The sequence below is a fragment of the Urocitellus parryii genome, chromosome X (assembly GCF_045843805.1).
Source record: "Urocitellus parryii isolate mUroPar1 chromosome X, mUroPar1.hap1, whole genome shotgun sequence".
In the NCBI taxonomy this organism is placed as follows: domain Eukaryota; kingdom Metazoa; phylum Chordata; class Mammalia; order Rodentia; family Sciuridae; genus Urocitellus; species Urocitellus parryii.
In genome coordinates this window covers 91080075-91101016 of record NC_135547.1, presented here as the reverse complement: position 1 = coordinate 91101016, position 20942 = coordinate 91080075, and the positions used below count along the sequence as shown (strand labels likewise).

At 35.8% G+C, this 20942-nt stretch overlaps 1 protein-coding gene across 1 annotated transcript in view; it reads right to left on the bottom strand.

Moving 5' to 3' along the window:
* Clcn5 (chloride voltage-gated channel 5) overlaps positions 1–20942 on the bottom strand; it is a 150533-nt gene that overhangs the window by 45367 nt on the left and 84224 nt on the right. The gene's annotated exons all lie outside the window — the stretch shown is intronic.

The following is a 20942-nucleotide window of genomic DNA, read 5'->3' as shown; positions in this document are numbered from 1 at the left end:
AAATAATTGAGATTAAAATCAGATACAGTATTGAGAAATGTACTGGACATATTTTCTTTTTTAATATTTATTTTTTAGTTATAGTTGCACATAATACCTTTATTTTATTTATTTATTTTAATGGTGGTGAGGCTCAAACCCAGGGCCTCACACATGCCAGACGAGTGTTCTACCGCTGAGCCACAACCCCAGCCCCAATACTATAAATTTTCTATCTCCCAAGTGCAAATTCCCAAATTGTAACTTTTACTAAAAAAAAAAAATAATCAGCATGCTGTTTAAAAGAAAGACAACATTATGCCCAACTATATGTAACCCTACCCTTTCCCCCATTTAAAAAAAATGAAGTCTTAGTAAAAGATCATCAACAGTAAATTTCTACTGAATGAAATAAATAATACTTGTTTTGAGGTTTCCTGTTCTTTTATAAAACTTCTTTGTCAGGCATGGTGGCACACACCTGTAATTCCAGCTAATCAGGAGACTAAAGCAAGAGAATTCTGCATTCAAAGCTAGTCTTGGCAAAATAGCAAGATCTTGCCTCAAAAATAAATAAATAAATAACTGGAAATGTAGTACAGGGGTAGAGTGCCCCTGGGTTCAATCCCCAGTATCAATCAGTCAATAGAAATTTCTTGTCCTAGGTTGTTAGAATGATGCTTGATGAGTCTGGTAAGAAGAAATTTAGGATAACTTCAATAAAGGATAACTTCAATAAAAGACCTAAGAAAGTCGAATCAGAACAGATAAATATTTTAAACACTGAACACAAAAGAACAACCACCAATATTTGCTAGGTACTTATCCATTTCCAGGCATTGGGCTATGTGCTTCAAGTAAATTCTTTCATTTAATTTCTCCATCATTTCTGTGTCTTTTTCTTTTCTTTTCTTTTTTTTTTTTTTTTTTTTTTGTGTGTGTGTGTGTGTGGTGCTGGGGATTGAACCCAGGGCCTTGTGCATGTGAGGCAAGCACTCTACCAACTGAGCTATATCCCCAGCCCTCTCCATCCTTTTTATGTTATGGCATTATATCTCTTTTTAAAAATATTTTTATTAGTTATAGATGGACACAATGCCTTTATTTTATTTATTTTTATGTGGTGCTGAGAATGGAATCCAGTGCCTCATACATGCTAGGCAAGTGCTCTATCACTGAGCCACAACCCCAGCCCACATTATAACTCAGACAAGAAACTGAAGCTTGGAGATGCTAAGTAATGCCCAGTTAAATTTTTCTGAAGTTGGGCTCCAAATCACATATTCAATTTCACAATACCTCCCTTGTGATAAGTGACCAGCCTGAGTTAAGTGAGTGACATTTAAGAACCATCTACTATGTATAAACATTGTGGGATACTGGGGCAGATAGAATAATGATGCTGTGTAGGCTGAGATGACTGGGAGGCAAAGATTTGGGAGTTAATAATGTTGAGGTGGTGGTTAAAACTAAGAGATCAAATACCCCAAGGGAAGCTCTGTTTACTAGTGGATAAGTATGAATGCAAATAAAAGAAATGCATTCTCACTATTCTGCTATATGCACAGTTTGAAATCTGTGCACATTGAACTAAATATGAGGTTATACTGGGACATTACTATGTTTTATGATATGCAGTGAGGTAGGGAAGGGAACAAAGCTACTTTAAGGTACTAATAATATATAAAATAATTAATCATAACACCCTTTTTGGCATTAGGGATTGAACCCAGGGGTTTCTTCCACTAAGCTACATCCTCAGCCCCTTTTTGTTTTTGTATTAGGGACTGAATTCAGAGACACTCCACTACTGAGCCACACCCTCAGCCTCATTTTGTATTTTATTTAGAGACAGGGTCTCACTGAGTTGCTTAGCACCTCCTCACTTTTGCTGAGGATGGCTTTGAACTCACAATCCTCCTGCCTCAGCCTCCAGAGCCACTGGGATTACAGGGAGACACCACCAGCCCAGCTGTTGTTTTATTTTGAAACAAGTTCTTGCTACATTGCTGAAGCTGGCTTCAAACTTGCAATCCTCCTGTCTTAGCTTCCCAAGTCACTGGGATTTCAGGTGTGTACCACTATGCTCAGCTGATTACAAAATCATTTCTTTGGCTACACAAACTTACTTTGCTGTGTGGATTAAATGGGTCATAGGATACTAATAATCCATGTTTTGCAAACTCTGCCAAGCTCCTTTACGCCTCACCAATTTATCCTTGCTGGGCTTTCCCCCCTCTATACTGCCTCCTTCACTCTCCTTCTCCTGAGAGGACCCCCTCCATAATGCTCTTACACAAAATTCTCTGCCTCAGCTTCTGCTTTTAGAAAGCCAGACAAAACAGGACTGTTAGAATTTTTTTTTTCCTATTACTTAAGAACACATAGGAAATCTTTACTCTGTCTTCACTCCTCCCACCCAGGAAAAAAATGTCTTTACTATTTAAGAAAAAATATTTTTTTCTGTGTTGATGTTAGTCAAACTGATATGACTACATTCAAAAGCATCTTCACTTTGGACTTTAGGAGAACATGCTGTCTCATATAAGCTTATTTCCTTTTTAAAAAAATAGTGAACATCTTTTTTTGGCTTTGCAAATAACTGTTCTCCATAGTGAATATTGCATTACTCAATGAGAACACAACTGGCAAACATTGCTGGGAAGTATTCAAATAGCATAACATTTGGATCTCCTAAGCAAGGTCAAGAACACTATACAGAATTGCCGACTTAAGGATTTCTTTCACTTCCTAAGCTTGTTTTTTCTTGGGACACCGTTCATAGGATTTGAGTAAAGCACACTATGCACATAAACTTATTACTATTTATTTTATTTACAAGAATGTCTGTTAGCAGCACACAGGGCCATAGACATACACATATCTAACAACCACATATCCCAGGCTAACTGCTTAAAACATGACTTTTTCCTCTCAGAAACTCCTGGCTTCCTTTCTGAAAATGTAGTTCCTCAACTTTTAACTGTTTCCTTCTTCCTCCTCTTATTTTTACTATCATCATCATCATCATCATCATCACCATCTGCAATGCTAGGGATCAAATCCAGGCCTTGTGCATGCTAGGCAAAGGCTCTACTATTAAGGTACACTTCTAGCCCTCTGTCAGTGTTTTGTACTCTTGCTTTGGACTTGACATGAGTGGATTCCTTCAAACCATCATGATTTCTATGTTGAGTGCTTCTTTCTCACTTCCTAATTTCTCAACTGACATTTGGGGGGATACAAAATTTGGAATAATACTAAATTTCTGGAAAAGTGACAGAAGGAATACCTACATGAAATTGCTATCTGGAACAGATCCTATCTTTTCTTGAGGTTATAATGTTGACAATCTTGAATATAGGCTATTTATTTGTGGACAATCTCTCAATTTTGGTTTGTTTGATATTTACTCATGAGTAGATTCAGGTTATGTATATCTTTGGCAAGAAGATCAGAGATCTTAGGAAAAGCTTTGTTCTCCTAATTGTTTCTTATCAGAGGGCACATGTTTTTTTTTATTTGTCCCATTAATGGTATTTATTTGATAACTTGATACAAGTTGTGTCTAGCTGGGCCAGTGACACATGCCTATAATCTCAGCTACTTGGGAAGTTGAGGGAGCTGGATCACAAACTGAAGTACACTCTGGGTGACTTATCAAGACCCAGTCTTAAAAAAAAAAATTAAAAGCACTACGGATACTCAGTGGTAGGGTACTTGCCTAGCATGCACAAGGTCCTGGGTTCAATCCCTAGTACTGCTCCCCCCACCAACAAAGTGGTATATTTCAAGCCTCTTCACTGTTAATATATTATTTGTCTCCTTATAAGAATGATTATTTTCTGATTAAGTACATTAATACTAGGCAAATAAACTATTTCTTATAAAACATTTTATTCATTCAATCTTTATATAGATATGTAGACTCTTATTTTGTTCAATGGTTATAATCCATTGCTATTATTACATTCATGTTCAAATTTTCTAAAATTTAGCTAGTGGGAACCTCTTTCATGTGCATTTATGTACCCTTTTGACACATTCCTATCGTGCTTTGACAATTCTCTTAATCTCTGTCACAAAAGACATCCCAGACTCATCTTGTACTTTTGTGCTCCATTCCTAGAACCAGTCATTTCTTCAAAGAATCCTGAATCCTTTTACTTAAGAATGGTATTTTAGAAAGATATGGTATAAATATGTTCATTGTTATTGTGTGTTGCTATTACCAAACTTTCTTAGTGGACATAGGTAGGAATACATATTTTCATTTATATTTCCACATCCATACCTATATATTGACCAAAATGCTTTCTGCATACTTACATTTTACATATATAAAATGTTTTTATATATTATACACACACACATATAGTATACCATAAGTACTCACTTATACCTCTAATTTCTATTAAACATGATAGGGCTCAACCTAGGTTTTTTTTCCCTTCCTATTTTTGTACCTTTCTTCAACTGACAATGAAAAATATAGATCCTATCACCCCAATTTCTTTTTTCTTTCTGGAACAATGTCCCTGCATATAATCAATCTCCCATCTCCTTCCCACCTATTTTCCCTACATGGGTGTTCTCATACTTGTCAGGTTCTCACTCACAAAACAGTCACTGTCTCATGTAGGTGCCTTCTTTATCCTTTATCCTGCTCAGGTTCTGACACTAAAGAGGGCCCCGTGTGATGTCCTGACACCATCTTTTTTTTTTTTTTTTTTTTTAAAGAGAGAGGAGAGAGGAGAGAGGAGAGAGGAGAGAGGGAGAGAGGGAGAGAGAGAGAGAGAGAGAGAAAGAGAGAGAGAGAGAGAGAATTTATTTATTTATTTATTTTTTAGGCAGACACAACATCTTTGTTTGTACGTGGTGCTGAGGATTGAACCCAGGCCGCACGCATGCCAGGCGAGCGCGCTACCGCTTGAGCCACATCCCCAGCCCTGACACCATCTTTAATATATTTAAACTCCAACACCCCAAACTAACACCCTTCTGAGTTTGTGCCCTTCTTCACTTGGACTCTGACTCCCTATTCTGACCACCCACATGCACAGCTGTCCCTTTTGAACACCAAATAAACAGACAAATAATTTTTAAAAGATGAGCAAAAATAGCCTCTCCCCTTAACTCTGGATCTTAGTCTTAATTGACTAAGATAAAAGATGCTTTCCAGCTTTAATCTTATTTATTTGTTTTATCCGTTAAGAAAACCTTCTACAGGTTGACCATCCCTAATCTGAATACCTGAAATCTTATAAATGCTCCAAAATCTCAAAGTTTCTGAGTGTCAACATGACATCACAAGTGGAAACTGGCACATGTGACCTCCTATAATGGATCACTGTCAAAATGAAAGCACACTAAAAATACTATACAAAATTATCTTCATGTTATGTGTATAAGGTATACATGAAAAAATTAATTTTATATTTAGACTTGGGTCTCATCCCCAATATATCTCATTATGTATATGCAATATTCCCAAATTTGAAAAATTCTGAAATCTGAAACACTTCTGGTCACAGCATATTGGATAAAGCATACTTGACCTGTATCTCTAGCTCTTATTGCTCCCTTAAACTCCAGTCCTAAATTTCCAGGAATTCCATTTGACATCTTTGTTGCTACTTCAAACTTAGCAGGAGGAAAATTAAAAAAAAAACAATGGAAACAATATTAACCTAAACACAAAACATAAATAAGACATGTTCCATTACCTCAACCCCATGACAACTTTCCTTTTTAAATGCAGGTGGCATCAACATCAGTATTTTCAAAAATGCTCGTCTGGTTTTAGGGTTCACTACATTCAACAAATCTACAAAAAGCACCCAATCTCTTCAGGAGGCACTCCAGGTGACTAGAAAGCTTATCTGAAAACCACCACCATTTTAGTTGATGAGAAAAACCGAGGCTAACAGAGTAACACACTCAAGAAATTTTCTTTTAGTGTAAATTTATTAAATGCTCATGAGTTTCATACAGTGAGTAGAACTGAAAGAAAGCAAGAAAGTTTGTAAGGCAATGCAGAGTCCCTTCCCCCTCTCCCTACTGGTTATGTATTTCATTCAGGAAGTGATTTAATATACATGGTTCCAGCAACTCTATATTAGCCACACAAATCATAGGGAGAAAAAAGTATGGGAAATCCAAAAATAATTTATGTTTGGCTTTGGAATGTGTCCTGTAGTCATAGTTTCAAATGGGTGTACCTATTGTTCTGGGAATTCATTAAAACAAAATAATGATGCTACAAGAGAAGATCTAACAAAGGAGAAACTGGAAAACTTCTCATTTTTCCCATAGGGACCTTGAAAACTCCTTCCTGTAACCCACTGACATGGAACAATCAAGCTAAACTGAACAGCCTCATTTCAAACATTTCCTGAAGCAGCTCTCTGGTTCACTGTTTGGGTTATAAAGTGTTTCCTTAATAAATACATTGAAAGGAAGGGTCAACAAAAGAAAGTTAGAAGCAGTGAGTAAATCAAGCAAAACAGATGCTAGGGATAGGAAATAAATTCAATCAGTAAAAGTGAAAGTGGCATTTGTGCACAGATAATTCATTCAGATATTGTTTAGTTTTACTTTGCAGATGTAAAGATGTTCATGAAAAATTAAAGCAGTATAATTAGGAAACAACTGAAAGTTCCTTAAACTTGAGTTTTGATCACAAGTCCAGCTGAATTCCAGGCCCAGTGCTTTTCCCATAACACCTTGGGGCTTCGCTATGACATACCAATCCAAAGAATGGCATATCTGTCCAGGGATGGTGGCACACACCTATAATCCCAGCAATTTGGGAGGCTGAGGCAGGAGGATTGCAAATTTGAGGCCAGTCTCAGCAACTTAGTGAGATCCTGTCTCAAAATAAAAATAAAAAGGGCTCTGGATGTAACTCAGTCGTTAAGCATATATGGATTCAATCCCCAGTACCAAAAAAAAAAAAAAAAAAAAAAAGAGGAAGAAAAGAATGGCACATCTGGAATAAATCAAACTTCCAGATAGCACAAGCCTGAGGTCAGCCAGAATTTGGAGTAGGCAAGGAACAATGAAAGGGAATTTAGTTATTGGCCCAACTAGAGAACATGGAGGGCTAAGTAGGAAAGCAATCAAGGGGAAATGCTGAATAGTTGACATTTGTGTTACAAAGCTGACAAATGCCCTTTGTCACTTTCTCACTTAAAATTATAAGCTATTTCCTCACTGCCTACAAGGTCAAGTTTAAATTTCTTTGCATCACATATTCAGGTCCTATCAAATCTAGATCCTATCTACCCAGAAAGACTTATCTCCTACCACATATTTGTTATATCCCACCATAGGTCATGAAGGATCTCTGTCTGTATCTCTGGATGTCCTACTGCTAAATCAACCAACCACAGATTTAAAGTATTTGGAAAAAAATGGCTCTGTACTACAATGACAGCCTTTAAATTCTTGACATTATTCCCTACACGATGCATAATAACAACTATTTCTATAACACTTACAATGTATTAAATATGATTAATAATCTAGAAATAATACAGTGGGAACAGGAAGATGGGTGTAAGTTCTATGCAAATACTATGACATTTTATATAAGGGAATTCAGCATCCATAGATTTTGGGATCTGTAAGAGGTCCCAGAGAGAACATCCCCCACTGATATGGAGGAATGGCTATAATTTTAGGTCTCTATGCCTTTATACAGGCCAGATGCTATACATGGAATCCCACCCATCCCCACTTCTGTTCTCCTTCCAGTCTGATGAAATCATATTCAGTCCATCTAGGGCCAGTTCAAATAGGCTTTTCCCTCAATACACCCTTTGTTCAGACATCTATGTTGACTGCATAATCTCTTTCACTTGAGCCTTGTGATTACACAGTGTCCTTCTCATTTCTGTTGTTCCAGCAACTCCTGTGTTGTCTCAGAATAGGTATTCATTAAGTCTCACTGAGGAGAATTCCAGTAGAGGAAGAAGAGTTAAGAGCTAATCAACTTATTTATATGGCTGACATTCAATAAATTTATACCTTTCATTATGAGGGGAGGGAACTGAGGATACAAAACGAGTTTATTGCCCTGTCCCTAACTTTCAAGGAATTTATGGTCTAGAAGAGGAAAGAGTCTTCACTTAATGCAGGGACACAACAGGTATGTGTTCAATGTTTAGAATAAAAGTGCAGTTGGTATTCAGGAAATGGAAAGGAGAATATACACTAGAGAAGATCTGATGGAGGAGAGAGGGTATTCCAGGCCCAGTGTCAGCTTTTTCACTTCTATGACTTAAAGACCCAACTAGAACAACTGTAAGGAGGAAAAGTTTACTTAAGGGCTCACTGTTTTAGAGGTCTCAATCCATAGACAGCCAGCTCCATTCCTCAGGGACTCCAGAAGGGGCTGAATATCATGGCAGAAGAGTATGGCAAAGGGAACCAGTTCACATGGTGATCAGAAAGCAGGGAGAGACTTCCTCTCCAGATACAAAATATATACCCCATAGCCATGCCCCCAATGAACCACTTCCTCCAACCACACCCCACCTGCCTCTAGTTATCACTCAGTTAATCCCATCAGGAATCAATTTACTGATTAAGTATATAACCCAATCATTTCTCCTCCAAACCTTGCATCATCTCACATGTGAGCTTTTGGAAGACACCACATCTAAACCATAACACCCAGGAAACAAAATGGCCAAAGACTTAAAGATGAGAATGAGGCTGGCATTTGTGCCTGACTAGAGGACAGTAATCTTGTGTGCTACTGCATAGTGGTAGGTCATGAAGGACCTGGAAAACCAGTGGAGTTACTATGGTTTTTGAGAACAAACACAATAAAAAACTGACACTGGGGCTGGGGCTGGGATTGTAGCTCAGCAGTAGAGCATTCACCTAGCACAGGTAGGACCCGGGTTCTATCCTCAGCACCACATAAAAATAAAGGCATTGTGTTGTGTCCATCTACACCTAATAAATAAATATTTTTTAAAAACTGAGGCTGTAGCTCAGTGGTAAGAGAGCTTGTCTAGCATATGTGAGGCATTGAGTTCAATCCACAGCACCACATAAATAAAAATATAAGTATTATGTCCATCTACAACTAAAAACAGTATATTTTTTTAAAAACCTATTTTAGGAGGTAAGTGTGGCAGCAGTAGGGTGGAATAAAGAGAGTAGAAAAGGGCAGGGAAAAGTTTTGTTACTTCCAATTTCAATGCAGGTGATTTCAATGGAAGAGGAGCAACACAAGGAGGAACACACATTCCCACCAGTAGGTAGTGAGATAAAGGCAAGAGCCTACTTGTAAGCCTCCTGGGATGCTGGGATTACAGGCGTGTATCACTGCACCCAGCCCTAAACAGCTCTTATATACAGAGATTTTATCTATACTTAATTACTGCATTTGATATTAAAATTTTGACATATTTAATGATATATTTATTCACTTATTTCAATGTAATAGAAATGGGGGTATATCTCAGTGGTAGAGTGTGGTCAGGGTCCATGTTTCCATCTTAAGCACCATTAAATAAATAAATAAAACAATAAATAAATAAAACAATAAATAAATAAAACAATGAATAAATAACAATATTAAACCCACTATGTTAGCATTAATATTTTTAAAAAATAACTACATTTTCCAAAATAAAAATGAGAAAACATTTTGCAAATATCTTTAATGTTTGGCTAAATAGAGGACAGCTGGATTCTGCTTCTATTTATTGGCCTTCAGAGCAATGCATCATCACTCATCATGTATCCTCTAAAAATTCAACTATATTTGTAAGAAAATGAGTAGAAAATACAAATTATATTTTAATATTAATATGAAAATAATTTTGACCCTACAGCCCCCTCCCAGAAAAAGATCTCAGGAACCCACAGACCACATGGTAAGAATTGCTTAAGCACAGAAAAAACTTATCTTAGAGAAATTGTACTTGGACAATACCCAGGATTGATGATAAGGGAAAAGAGGACATACCAGTCAGAGTTTGATAGCTGGGAAAGTGAAGCTGATGACAAACTAATACCTTTGCAATTTTTTTTCCAAAGGAGTAATAGCGTTGATATATAAAGTGATTGTTTAAATCATTATAATTGAATTCCAACAGATGATTATCTAAAACTAATATCTTCAAAATAGCCACATTCTCTCACTTGTCGAAGATAGAAAGAAAAAGGGCAGGGGGAAGGAATCATAAGAAAATAGAAGGGAGACCAGTACAGAAGACAAAGGGATCTAGGGAAAGGAAGAAGGAAGGAAAGAGGGGAGATACTGGGGAATGAATTGATCAAATTATGCTATGTTGGGCTGGGATTGTGGCTCAGAGGTAGAGTGCTCGCCTAGCACGGGCACGACCCGGGTTCGATCCTCAGCACCACATAAAAATAAAGGCATTGTTTTGTGTCCTAAAAAATCAATATTTTAAAAAACTAAAAAATAAATATTAAAAAAACCTAAAAAATAAATATTTAAAAAAAACTAAAAAAATATATTTTTAAAAAATTATGCTATGTTCATGTATGAATATCTTGATATTATGTATGATTATGCACCAATAAAAGTAATTAAAAATAAAAATGCACCAATAAAAGTAATTAAAAATAAAAATGGCTTTAATAATTCAGAAAAATTAAAATTAAACAATAATATACTATCTTCCATTAGCAGATAAGCTTTTCTTTGTTTTTATCTCAGAGATTCTTCAGATAATAATAACTATTCTGTTACACAGGCTTTCAAGTGTGTGATAAAGGGGATGACTACAGAAGCACCCTGGAGGTTCAAAAATAAGGGACTGCCAGGCCTGACTAAGACAACACTAGACATTTACAGATCATTTTTACTATGGTACACACATGTAAAACTACTAAATAAACTTTTAACAAGCTGAATATAGCATCACGTTGAAAGATTTCCCTGATACATATAAGGAGGATTTATTCTAGGAATGTAAGACTGGTATCACAAGGGAAACTGTTAACATAAGTTATCAAATGAACAGATAAAAGTTTTTCAATCCATAATTATCTCAAACAGATGTCAAGAATGGACTTTTAAAATACGTAGTCGGGCTGGGGTTTGTGGCTCAGCGGTAGAATGCTTGCCTACTATGTGCGAGGTACTGGGTTCCATCCTCAGCACCACATAAAAACAAATAAAATAAAGGTATTGTGTCCAAATACAACTAAAAATATTAAAAATATATGTGTAGTCATTTTGGATCGAATTTTTAAAAATATATCCCATATGCAGGATTTCTTTCTGAATATGACAGAATATTTATATTAAAACCAAAAATCAAAATGGGATGGCAATGATACTTCCTGGTGTCAATTATATTTAACATAGTATACGAAAAACTTTAAGAGTAAGAAAGTAAGGAATAAGTATAGGAAAGGAACACTTTAGCTATATGGGTTTCTTATTTTTCCAAACGAATTTCAGAACTATTTTTTCTAGTTCTGTGAAGAATGTCATTGTACTTTTGATAGGGATTGTGTTGAATCTGTATAATGCTTTTATTAATGTGGTCATTTTGATAAAATTAATTCTGCCTATCTAAGAAAATGGGAGGTCTTTCCATCCTCTAAGGTCTTCCTCAATTTCTTTCTGTAGTGTTCTATAGTTTTCATCGTAGAGGTCTTTCATTTCTTTTGTTATAGATTGATTTCCAAGTATTTTTGAGGTTATTTTAAATGGGATAATTTTCCTAATTTCTTTTTAAGCAGATTCATTATTGGTGTATTAGAAATATGATTGTTTCCTGAGTGTTGATCTTGTATCCTGTTATTTTGCTGAATTCATTTATCAGCTGTAGGAGTTTTCTGGTGGAGTTTTTTGGGTCTTCTAAATATAGGATCATGTTGTCAGCAAACAGATAATTTGAGCTTTTCTTTTACTATTTGATTCTCTTTAATGTCCTTCTCCTGCTTGATTGATCTGACTAGAGTTTCAAGGAGTATGTTGAACAAGAGTGGTGAAAGTGGGCATTCTTTTCTTGTTCCTGTGTTCAGGGGAAATGATTCAGTTTTTCTCCATTCAGAATAATATTGGCCTTGAGTTTGTTATATATAGCCTTTAAAATGTTGAAGAAAGTTCATTGTGTCCCTAGTTTTTTGTAGTGTTTTAAACATGAATGGATGCTTTACTTTGTCAAATGCTTTTTCTGTATCTATAATTATGTGATTCTTGAACCTAATCAATAAGTGGGCAAAATAACTAAAAGGACACTTCTCAAAAGAAGTTTAAATTCTCAGCAAATATATGAAAAAATGTTCAACATCTCTAGCAATTAGGGAAATTGCTACACTGAGATTTCATCTGACTCCAGTCAGAATGGCAGTTATCAAGAAGACAGATAATAATAAACATTGACAAGGATGTGGGGTAATAGATTTATAGATTGTTGGTGGGACTGCAAATTAGTACAACCAATCTGGAAAGCAGTATGGAGATTCCTCAAAAAAATAGGAATGGAGCCACCATATGACCAAGCTATCCCACTCCTATATATATCTAAAAGATTTAAAATCAGCATTCTACAGTGACACAGCCTTATACAGAAAATGTGGCATATATACACAATGGAGTATTACCAAGCCATAAAGAATGACTTTATGGTTGTTGCTAGTTAATGCATGGAACTGGAGATTATCATGCCAAGTTATATAATGCAGTCCCCAAAAGCCAAAGGTCAAATGTTTTCTCTGATATGCAGAAACTAGTCCAAAATAAGGGGAGGAGAGTAAAAAAAGAAATAAAGACAGAGAAAGGGGAAAAGTGGATAAGAAATTCCATGAAATTAGAGGAAAAAATCAATAGATTAGATGAAGGGACTGAGGAGGAACAGGAAAAGGGAAGAAGAGTGGGATGAATTTGACCGAACTTTTGTATGTGCGTGCATGGATGTGGCACAGTAGGTACTGGCATCAGGTATATCCTCAGAACACTAATTTTTTTTTTTAAAAAAAAGTAAACTGCAGGTGGATTGAAGAGGAATTGATGGAGTGGAGGTAGGGGTAAGGGTAGAAGGGAGAGTCCTGGGAATCAAATTGGAGTAGGTTGTGTTCCAAGATTTTGTGATTATGTCAGGGTATATTCTGATGAATTTTTTAAAAAACTGACACTAACAGTCTACTTACCTTAGTTACTGCTTACTTAGTATATCCTGTCCAGCTCTCAACAGAAATCATAAGGTATACCAAAAGACAAAAAACAACAAGGATCGAAAAAAAAAAAAAAAACTATAATAGAAACAAAGAATGCCTTAAATGGGCTCATCAGCTGGACATGGGAAAGGAAACAATCAGTGAGCTTGAAGAAGCATCAATGGACACTTCCCAAACTGAAATGCAAATTGGAAAAAAAATACAGGGAAAAAAAGCAAAGAAAAGAATATCCAAAAACTGTGGGACAATTACAAAAGATGTGACACGCATAATGGGACTACCACAAGAAGAAAGGAACAGAAGAAATACATGAAGTGATTATGACTGGTAATTTCCCAAAATTAATAATGGTACACCAAGCACAGATTAATGAAGCTCAGAGAAATCTAAGAAAGATAAATGCCAAAAAATTCTACATCTAGGCAAATCATATCCTAACTGCAGAAAATCAAAGGATAAACATCATGCAATTAGCCAGGGGAAATAAGCACCTTATGTATATATGGGCAAGGGTAAGAATTACAATAGACTACTCTTTAGAAAAGGATATAAAGATATAACATGCTACCACTAATCTAAACAAATCTGGAGTAGGCTATTAATTTCAGAGAAAAAAACAGATTTCAGAGCAAAGAAAATTATCAGAGATAGAGGGAGCATTACATAGCAATAAAGGGATCAAATTTCTGAGAGTACATAACAATCTTTAATTAGTATGTGCCTAACAACAGAGTGTCAAAATATGTGAACCAAAACTTGATATACAAGGAGAAATAGATGAACCCACTATTATAGTTGGAGGCTTTAACACTCCTTTATCAGTAACTTATAGATTCAATGGGCACAGAATCAATAAGTACACAGTTTACTGAAATAAACTATGAATAGCACCATCAATCAACTGAATTTTTCCTTGACATCAATGGAATACTTTGTGTAACAACATAAGAACACACATTCTTCTCAAGTTCACATAGAACATTCACTAAGATAGATCAAATCTGGGACATAAAATACACCATAACAAATTTAAAAGAACATAAATCATAAATAGTATGCTCTCAGACCACAATGGAATTATACTAGAAATGAATAAAAGAAAGTCAGCTGGAAAAAAGCAAAATAATTTGGAGATTAAAGATACTTTTAATATTACATTAGTCAAAGAAGTCTCATGAGAAACTAAAAAATACTGAACAAAATCAAAAGGAAAAATAACATAAAAATTTGTGGGATGCAGAAAAACCAGTCCTTAGAGGGAAACTGATAGCACTTCTTTTTACATATATAAGAAAAACAAGAAAGATCTAAAATCAATCATCTAAGATTCCACTTTAAGAAATTAGAAAAAAAAAATGAATCCAAAGTAAGAAGAAGTAATAAAATCAGAGTGGAATTCAATGAAAGTGAAGACAGTAAATCAAAAGAGAAAGTCAACAAACAAAAAGTTGGTTCTTTGAAAAGATCAATATAATAATAAATGTCTTGTCAATTTACCCAACCAAAAAAAGAAGGCACAAATCACTAATATGATACATAAAACAGGGACTATCACTCTTGATCACATGCACATTAAAAGATAATAAAGGAACATTACTAACAATTCTATGTCAACAAATTTTATAACTAAATGAAATGGACTAGTTATTCTTGAAAAATACAATCTACCAAAACTCACACAAGGAGAAAAAGATCATGTAAATAAGCCTATACTTATCAAAGAAAGTAAATCAATAATTAATAAATTTCCAAATCAGAAAGCACAGACCCAGATGGGTTCACTGGTGTAGTCTACTAAACATTTAAGAAGAAATTACACTGATTCTCTACAAATTCTTTCAGAAGATAAAAGCAAAGGGAAACTTCCTAATTCATTCTATGAAGCCAGAATTGTCCTAATACCAAAACCAGGTAGAGAAATGACAAGAAAACCACAGACCCATATCTCCGAAAACAAAGATGCAAAAATCCTGAACAAAATATTAGCAAATTGAATACAACAAAAGAATTACATGCTATGACCAAATGGGATTTATCCCAGTTATTGAAGGTTAATAGTTCAACATTCAAAAATAAATAAACATAATCTATCATATTAACATACTAAAGAAAATCACATGATCTTATTGATAGATATAGAGAAGCATTTGTCAACATCCAACACCCATTTATGATAAAAAACTGTCAATAAACTAGGAATACAAGGAACTTCTGCAACCTAATAAAGAACATCTACAAAAAAATCTACAGCTAACATCATACTTAAACAGTGAGAAACTTGAAGCTATCCCAGTGAAATTGAGAACAAAGCAAGGATGTTACCTTCTAGGAAGCCTCGTCAACATCATACTGAAAGTTCCAAGGAATGCAGTAAGACAAGGAAAGGAAACAATGTATACAGAGTAGGAAGGAAGAAGCAAAACTGTCCTTGTTTAGTGATTACATGATTGAGTATGTAGAAAATTCCACAGAATCAACAAAACACTTCTAATACTAATAAGCAAGTTTAGAAATGTTGCCAGATACAAGGTTAATACGTAAAAGTCAACTTTTTTTATATTCTAACAGTGCAAAATTGGAATTTGAAATTAAAAACACAATGTCATTTAAAGTAGTACCAAAAATGAAATAATTAGGTGTAAAACTAACAAAATACAAGATTTAGGGCTGGGGTTGTGGCTCAGCAGTAGAAAGCTTGCCTAACAAGTGTGAGGCCCTGAGTTTGATCCTCAGCACCACATAAAAATAAATAAAATAAAATAAAGGTATTGTGTCCAACTACAACTAAAAAATAAATATAAAAAGACTATTAGTCAATTATTTAAAAAATACAAGATTTATATGAGCAGGGGTGGGGCTATAGCTCAGTGGCAGAATGATTGCCTAGCATATGTGAAGCACTGGGTTTGATCCTTAGTACTGCATAAAATAAATAAAGTGAAAGCATAGCCAGGCACAGTAGTGCTTGCTTAGAATCCCAGTGGTTCAGGAGGCTGACAGGAGGATCATGAGTTCAAAGCCAATCTCAGCAATGGCGAGGCACTAAGCAACTCAATGAGACTCTGTCTGTAAATAAAATACAAAATAGGACTGGGAATGTGGCTCCCTGGTCGAGTGCCCCTGGTACCTCCCTCAAAAAAAGATGAAGTAATATAGGAAAGGGAGCAGGGGGAGTAGGAAGGGAAGTGGAAGGAGAGGTACAGGGGTCTGAATTAGAATAAAATGTATTCCATGCTTGTATAATCATGTCAAAATGGATTCTACTGTTATAAAAAGAACCAAAAAAATAAAATAAATAGTGATGCATCCTGAAAAAAAAAGATGCAGTAATCAAGACAGTTTGGTATTGGTGACAGAATAAATCCACAGAACAGAACAGAACAGAGCACCTAGAATTACACTCCCCAAAATATAGTTAGTTGATCTTTGAGAAAGGAGCAAAGGCAACACAATGATGCAAAGATAATCTATTCTAAAAATGGTGCTGAAACAGTTGGACATGTGCATGCAAAAGATGTATCTAGACATAGGCCTTTGACTTTAACAAAATTTAATTAAAAATGAGCCACAGGACTAGATGTAAAAACACAAGCTATAAAAGTCCTAGAAAATAATATAGGCAACTTCAGGTTTGACAATGAGTTTTCAGATAAGATACCAAAAGCATGATTTATGAAAAAAACGATAGGTTGGACTTTCTTATAATTAAAAACTGTTGCTCTGCCAAAGCCACTGCTAGCAAAGTGAAAAAAAAAAAAAACAAATTAGATACTGGGAGAAAATATTTGTGAAAGACATAGATGATAAAGGTTTGATACCTATAATATACAAGGAACTCTTAAAACTCAACAAAAAATGAACAACCCAGTTAATGGACAAGAGACCTGAACAGACACCCAACAAAGAAGATACTCTGATGACAGACAGAGAAGCATATGAAAAGATGCCTAACATCAAATGTCATTAGGGAATTGAAAATTAAAATGAGATAAGACTACATATCTATTAGAATGGCTAAAATCCAAAACACTGACAAAACTAAATGCTGATGGGGATGCATAATAACTTTCATTCATTGCCTGTGGGAATATAAAAAGGTATAGCTACTATGGAAGACAGTTTGGTGGTTTCTTGCAAAATTAAACATGGTCTTACCATATGATCCCTCCATTTCTTGTGTTTACCCAATTGAGCTGAGAATTTATGTCCATAAAAAATCTTGCACACAAATGTCTATAGCATTGTTATTCATAATGGCCAAAACTTGGAAACAACTAAACTGCCCTTCAATAACTGAATAATATAAATAAACTATGGCATATTAAATTATTTTTTTTCTTTTGCTATTGGGTATTAAACCCAGAGTGCTTTATCACTGAGCTACATTCCCTAACCCTTTTTATTTTTTTTTAAATTTTTTTTAAAGAGAGAGTGAGAGAGGAGAGAGAGAGAGAGAGAGAATTTTTTTAATATTTAGTTTTTAGTTCTCGGTGGACACAACATCTTTGTTAGTATGTGGTGCTGAGGATCGAACCCAGGCTGCACGCATGCCAGGCGAGCGCGCTACTGCTTGAGCCACATCCCCAGCCCTAACCCTTTTTATTTTTATTTTGAGACAGGGTCTCACTAACTTGCTAGGGGCTTCACTCAGTTGCCAAGGCTGGTTTTGAATTTGTGATCCTCCTGATTCAGTCTCCTGAGTCACTGGGACTTTTCAGTAAACTGTGGCACATTCAGACAATGGAACCTTCTTCACCAATAAAGATAAATGAGCTGCCAGGTGAGGTGATACATGCCTGTAATCCCAGCAGCTAGAAAGCTGAGGCAGGAGGATCATGAGTTCAAAGCCAGCCTTAGCAAAAGGCACTAAGCAACTTGGTGAGACTCTGTCTCTAAATAAAATACAGAATAGGGCTGGGGATCTGTGGTTGAGTGCCCCTGAGTTCAATCTTTGGTGCCCCCAAAATAAACAAACAAATAAATGAGTAAATATATAAAGGCAAAACCATTAACACATTAAATGATCAGTGATTGCCAAAGATTTAGAATAGGGGAGGGGAAAGTTGAAGAGGTGGAGCATAAAGAATTTACAGTGAAACTACTCTGTGTACTATAATGTTGGTTGGATTTGTCCAAACCCAAACAATGTGGAACATAAAAAAGGATTACTCTAGGGCATAATGGCATGGGCCTATAGTCCCAGCTATCTGGGAGGCTAAGGCAACAGGATCACTTGAGCCCAAGAGTTCCTTAGTACCATCCTTTTCCTTCTCCCTGACTCACTTGTTCTACTCTGTGTATCTCCCTTATATTATTATTTTAATGAGTGCATTATAATTATATATAAATGGAATTCATTGTGGTATAGTCATGCATGAAAATAGCATGATTTAGTATACTTCATTCCCCAACACTACACCATGTTTCCATCTTCTCTCCCCTTCCTCTACTCTTTTGGTGTCTCTTCTATTTTCATGAGATTCTCCTTTTTTTTTTTTTTTTTTACTTCATTCTCTCATTCTCAAGCTTCCACATGAGAGAAAACATTCGACATCTGACTTTCTGAATCTGCCTTATTTCACTTAGCATGGTGTTCTCCAGCTCCTCCATTTACTCACAGATGCTATAATTTCACTCTTCTTTATGGCTCAATAATACTCCATTATGCGCGCGCACACACACACACACACACACACACACACACCCACACACCACATTTTCTTTATCCATTTATCTGTTGATGGGCACCTAAGTTGGTTCCATAGCTTGGCTATTGTGAATTGCATTGTTATAAACATTGATATGGCTGCATCAGTACAGTATGCTGATTTTAGATTATTTGGATATATGCCAAGGAGTGGGATAGGTGGATCATATGGTGATTCCATTCTTACTCTTTTGAGAACTTTTCAAACTGCTTTCCAAAATGGTTTATAATTTGCAGTTCCACCAACAATGTTTAACTCTACCTTTTCCCCCATGTCCTTGCTAGTAATTATTGCCATTCTAACTGGAGTGAAATCAAATCTCAGTGTTGTTTTGTTTTGCATTTCCTGGATTAATAGGGATGTTGAATAGTTTTCCATGTATTTATTGGCCATTTCTAGTTATGTGTGTTAAGATCATTTGCCCATTAATTGATAGCTGATCACAAATTATACTATAGAGCTATAGTAACAAAAACTGTATGACTGGTATAAAAACAGACATGAAGACCAATGGAATAGAACAGAAGATGGAGATAAACCCACACAGCTACAGTCATCTGAACCTTGACTAAGGCACCAAAAATATGTTGAAAAAAGACAACCTTTTTAACAAATAATGCTGGGAGAAACAGAAATTCATATGTAGAATAAAACTAGATCTTTATCTCTTGATCAAAGTGGATCAAATGCCTAGGAATTAGACCAGAAACACTGCAACTGCTACTACACGAAAACATAGACTCAACACTCCAATATATTGGTATAGGCATTGACTTCCTTAATAAGACTATTAAAGCTCAAGAAATAAAACCAAGAATCAGTAAGTGGGATAGCATCAAAGTGAAAAGCTTCTTTCTGTACAGCAAAGGAAACAAGAGTGTGAAGAGAGAATCCCCTCTTTTGATAGGAAATTAATATTGACATATATAAAGAATTCAAAAAACACCCCCAAAAAATAATAAACAAAATACCCAATCAATAAATGGGGAGATGATCTTCTGTCTCTTTCTATACCCAAACCTAAGTTAAACAGTTTCCAAAGCCAGACACAGGGGTACACACCTGTAATCCCAACAACTTAGGAAGCTGAGGCAGGAGGATAGCAAGTTCAAGGCAAATTTCAACAACTTACTGAGACCCTGTCTCAACATAAAATAAAAAGAACTTGGGATGCAGCTCAGTGGCAAAGCACCCTGAGTTCAATCCCCAGTACTGACAAAAATAAGTTTCTAAGAAACACTTTTATCTACCTACTAGACTAAACAACCAATGCTGCCTATTTAGTTCAGTGCTGTTTTTCTAGCAACCAGCAGAGTGGCTAACACATAGTAAGTGCTCCCTAAGTAACTGCTGAAAAAATGCCTGAATCTGAGGGAACTGATGGGAAAGTAAACAGTATTCTAATATAACAATGCACACTTTCCTTAGGCCCATGCACACAGATGGAAAGCATGGCACCTCTGCAGTGCAGATGACAGAGGGTGCAGAACTGAAGGATCAAGTACTGGAACAGCATGTTTGTATATGTATGCAAGTACCTCCACCTACCTGCAACAAGGAAGCTCATTCTTTTCAACCAGACATGTGCATGGAATAGGTCATAGGGAGATCTATTCTTCTTTATGCTTCTGATAGTCTGATAAATCAAGAAATTGAGGAAAGCAAGAAGGGAGATATAACAACACTTGATCTTCTAGATGTAGGCATGGCTCCCTCTTGTTGAATTCTTGGCTGGAGACAGTACTTGAGAGAACACTCATCTCTAGGTTGAAAGGAAATGGGGGTGGGGACAGATCAGAAGGCTCTGGTTCCTGACTACTACCCAGTATGTGGATGACAGAAGAGGAATACATAGAAAACTCACTTTCATCTTCTGGGTACCTAAGCATGTGGACATTATTTAATAAGGAGATTTATTCTAGTACATAGCAAGACCACCAAAATGCCTGCAATTCCTAACTATTCTCTTCTGTGTTTCCCCAACACATACATGTCACTCAAAAACTATTACAAGGGCCTGAGGATATGGCTCAGTGGTGGAGTGCTTGCCTGGCATGTGTATGGTCCTGAGTTTGT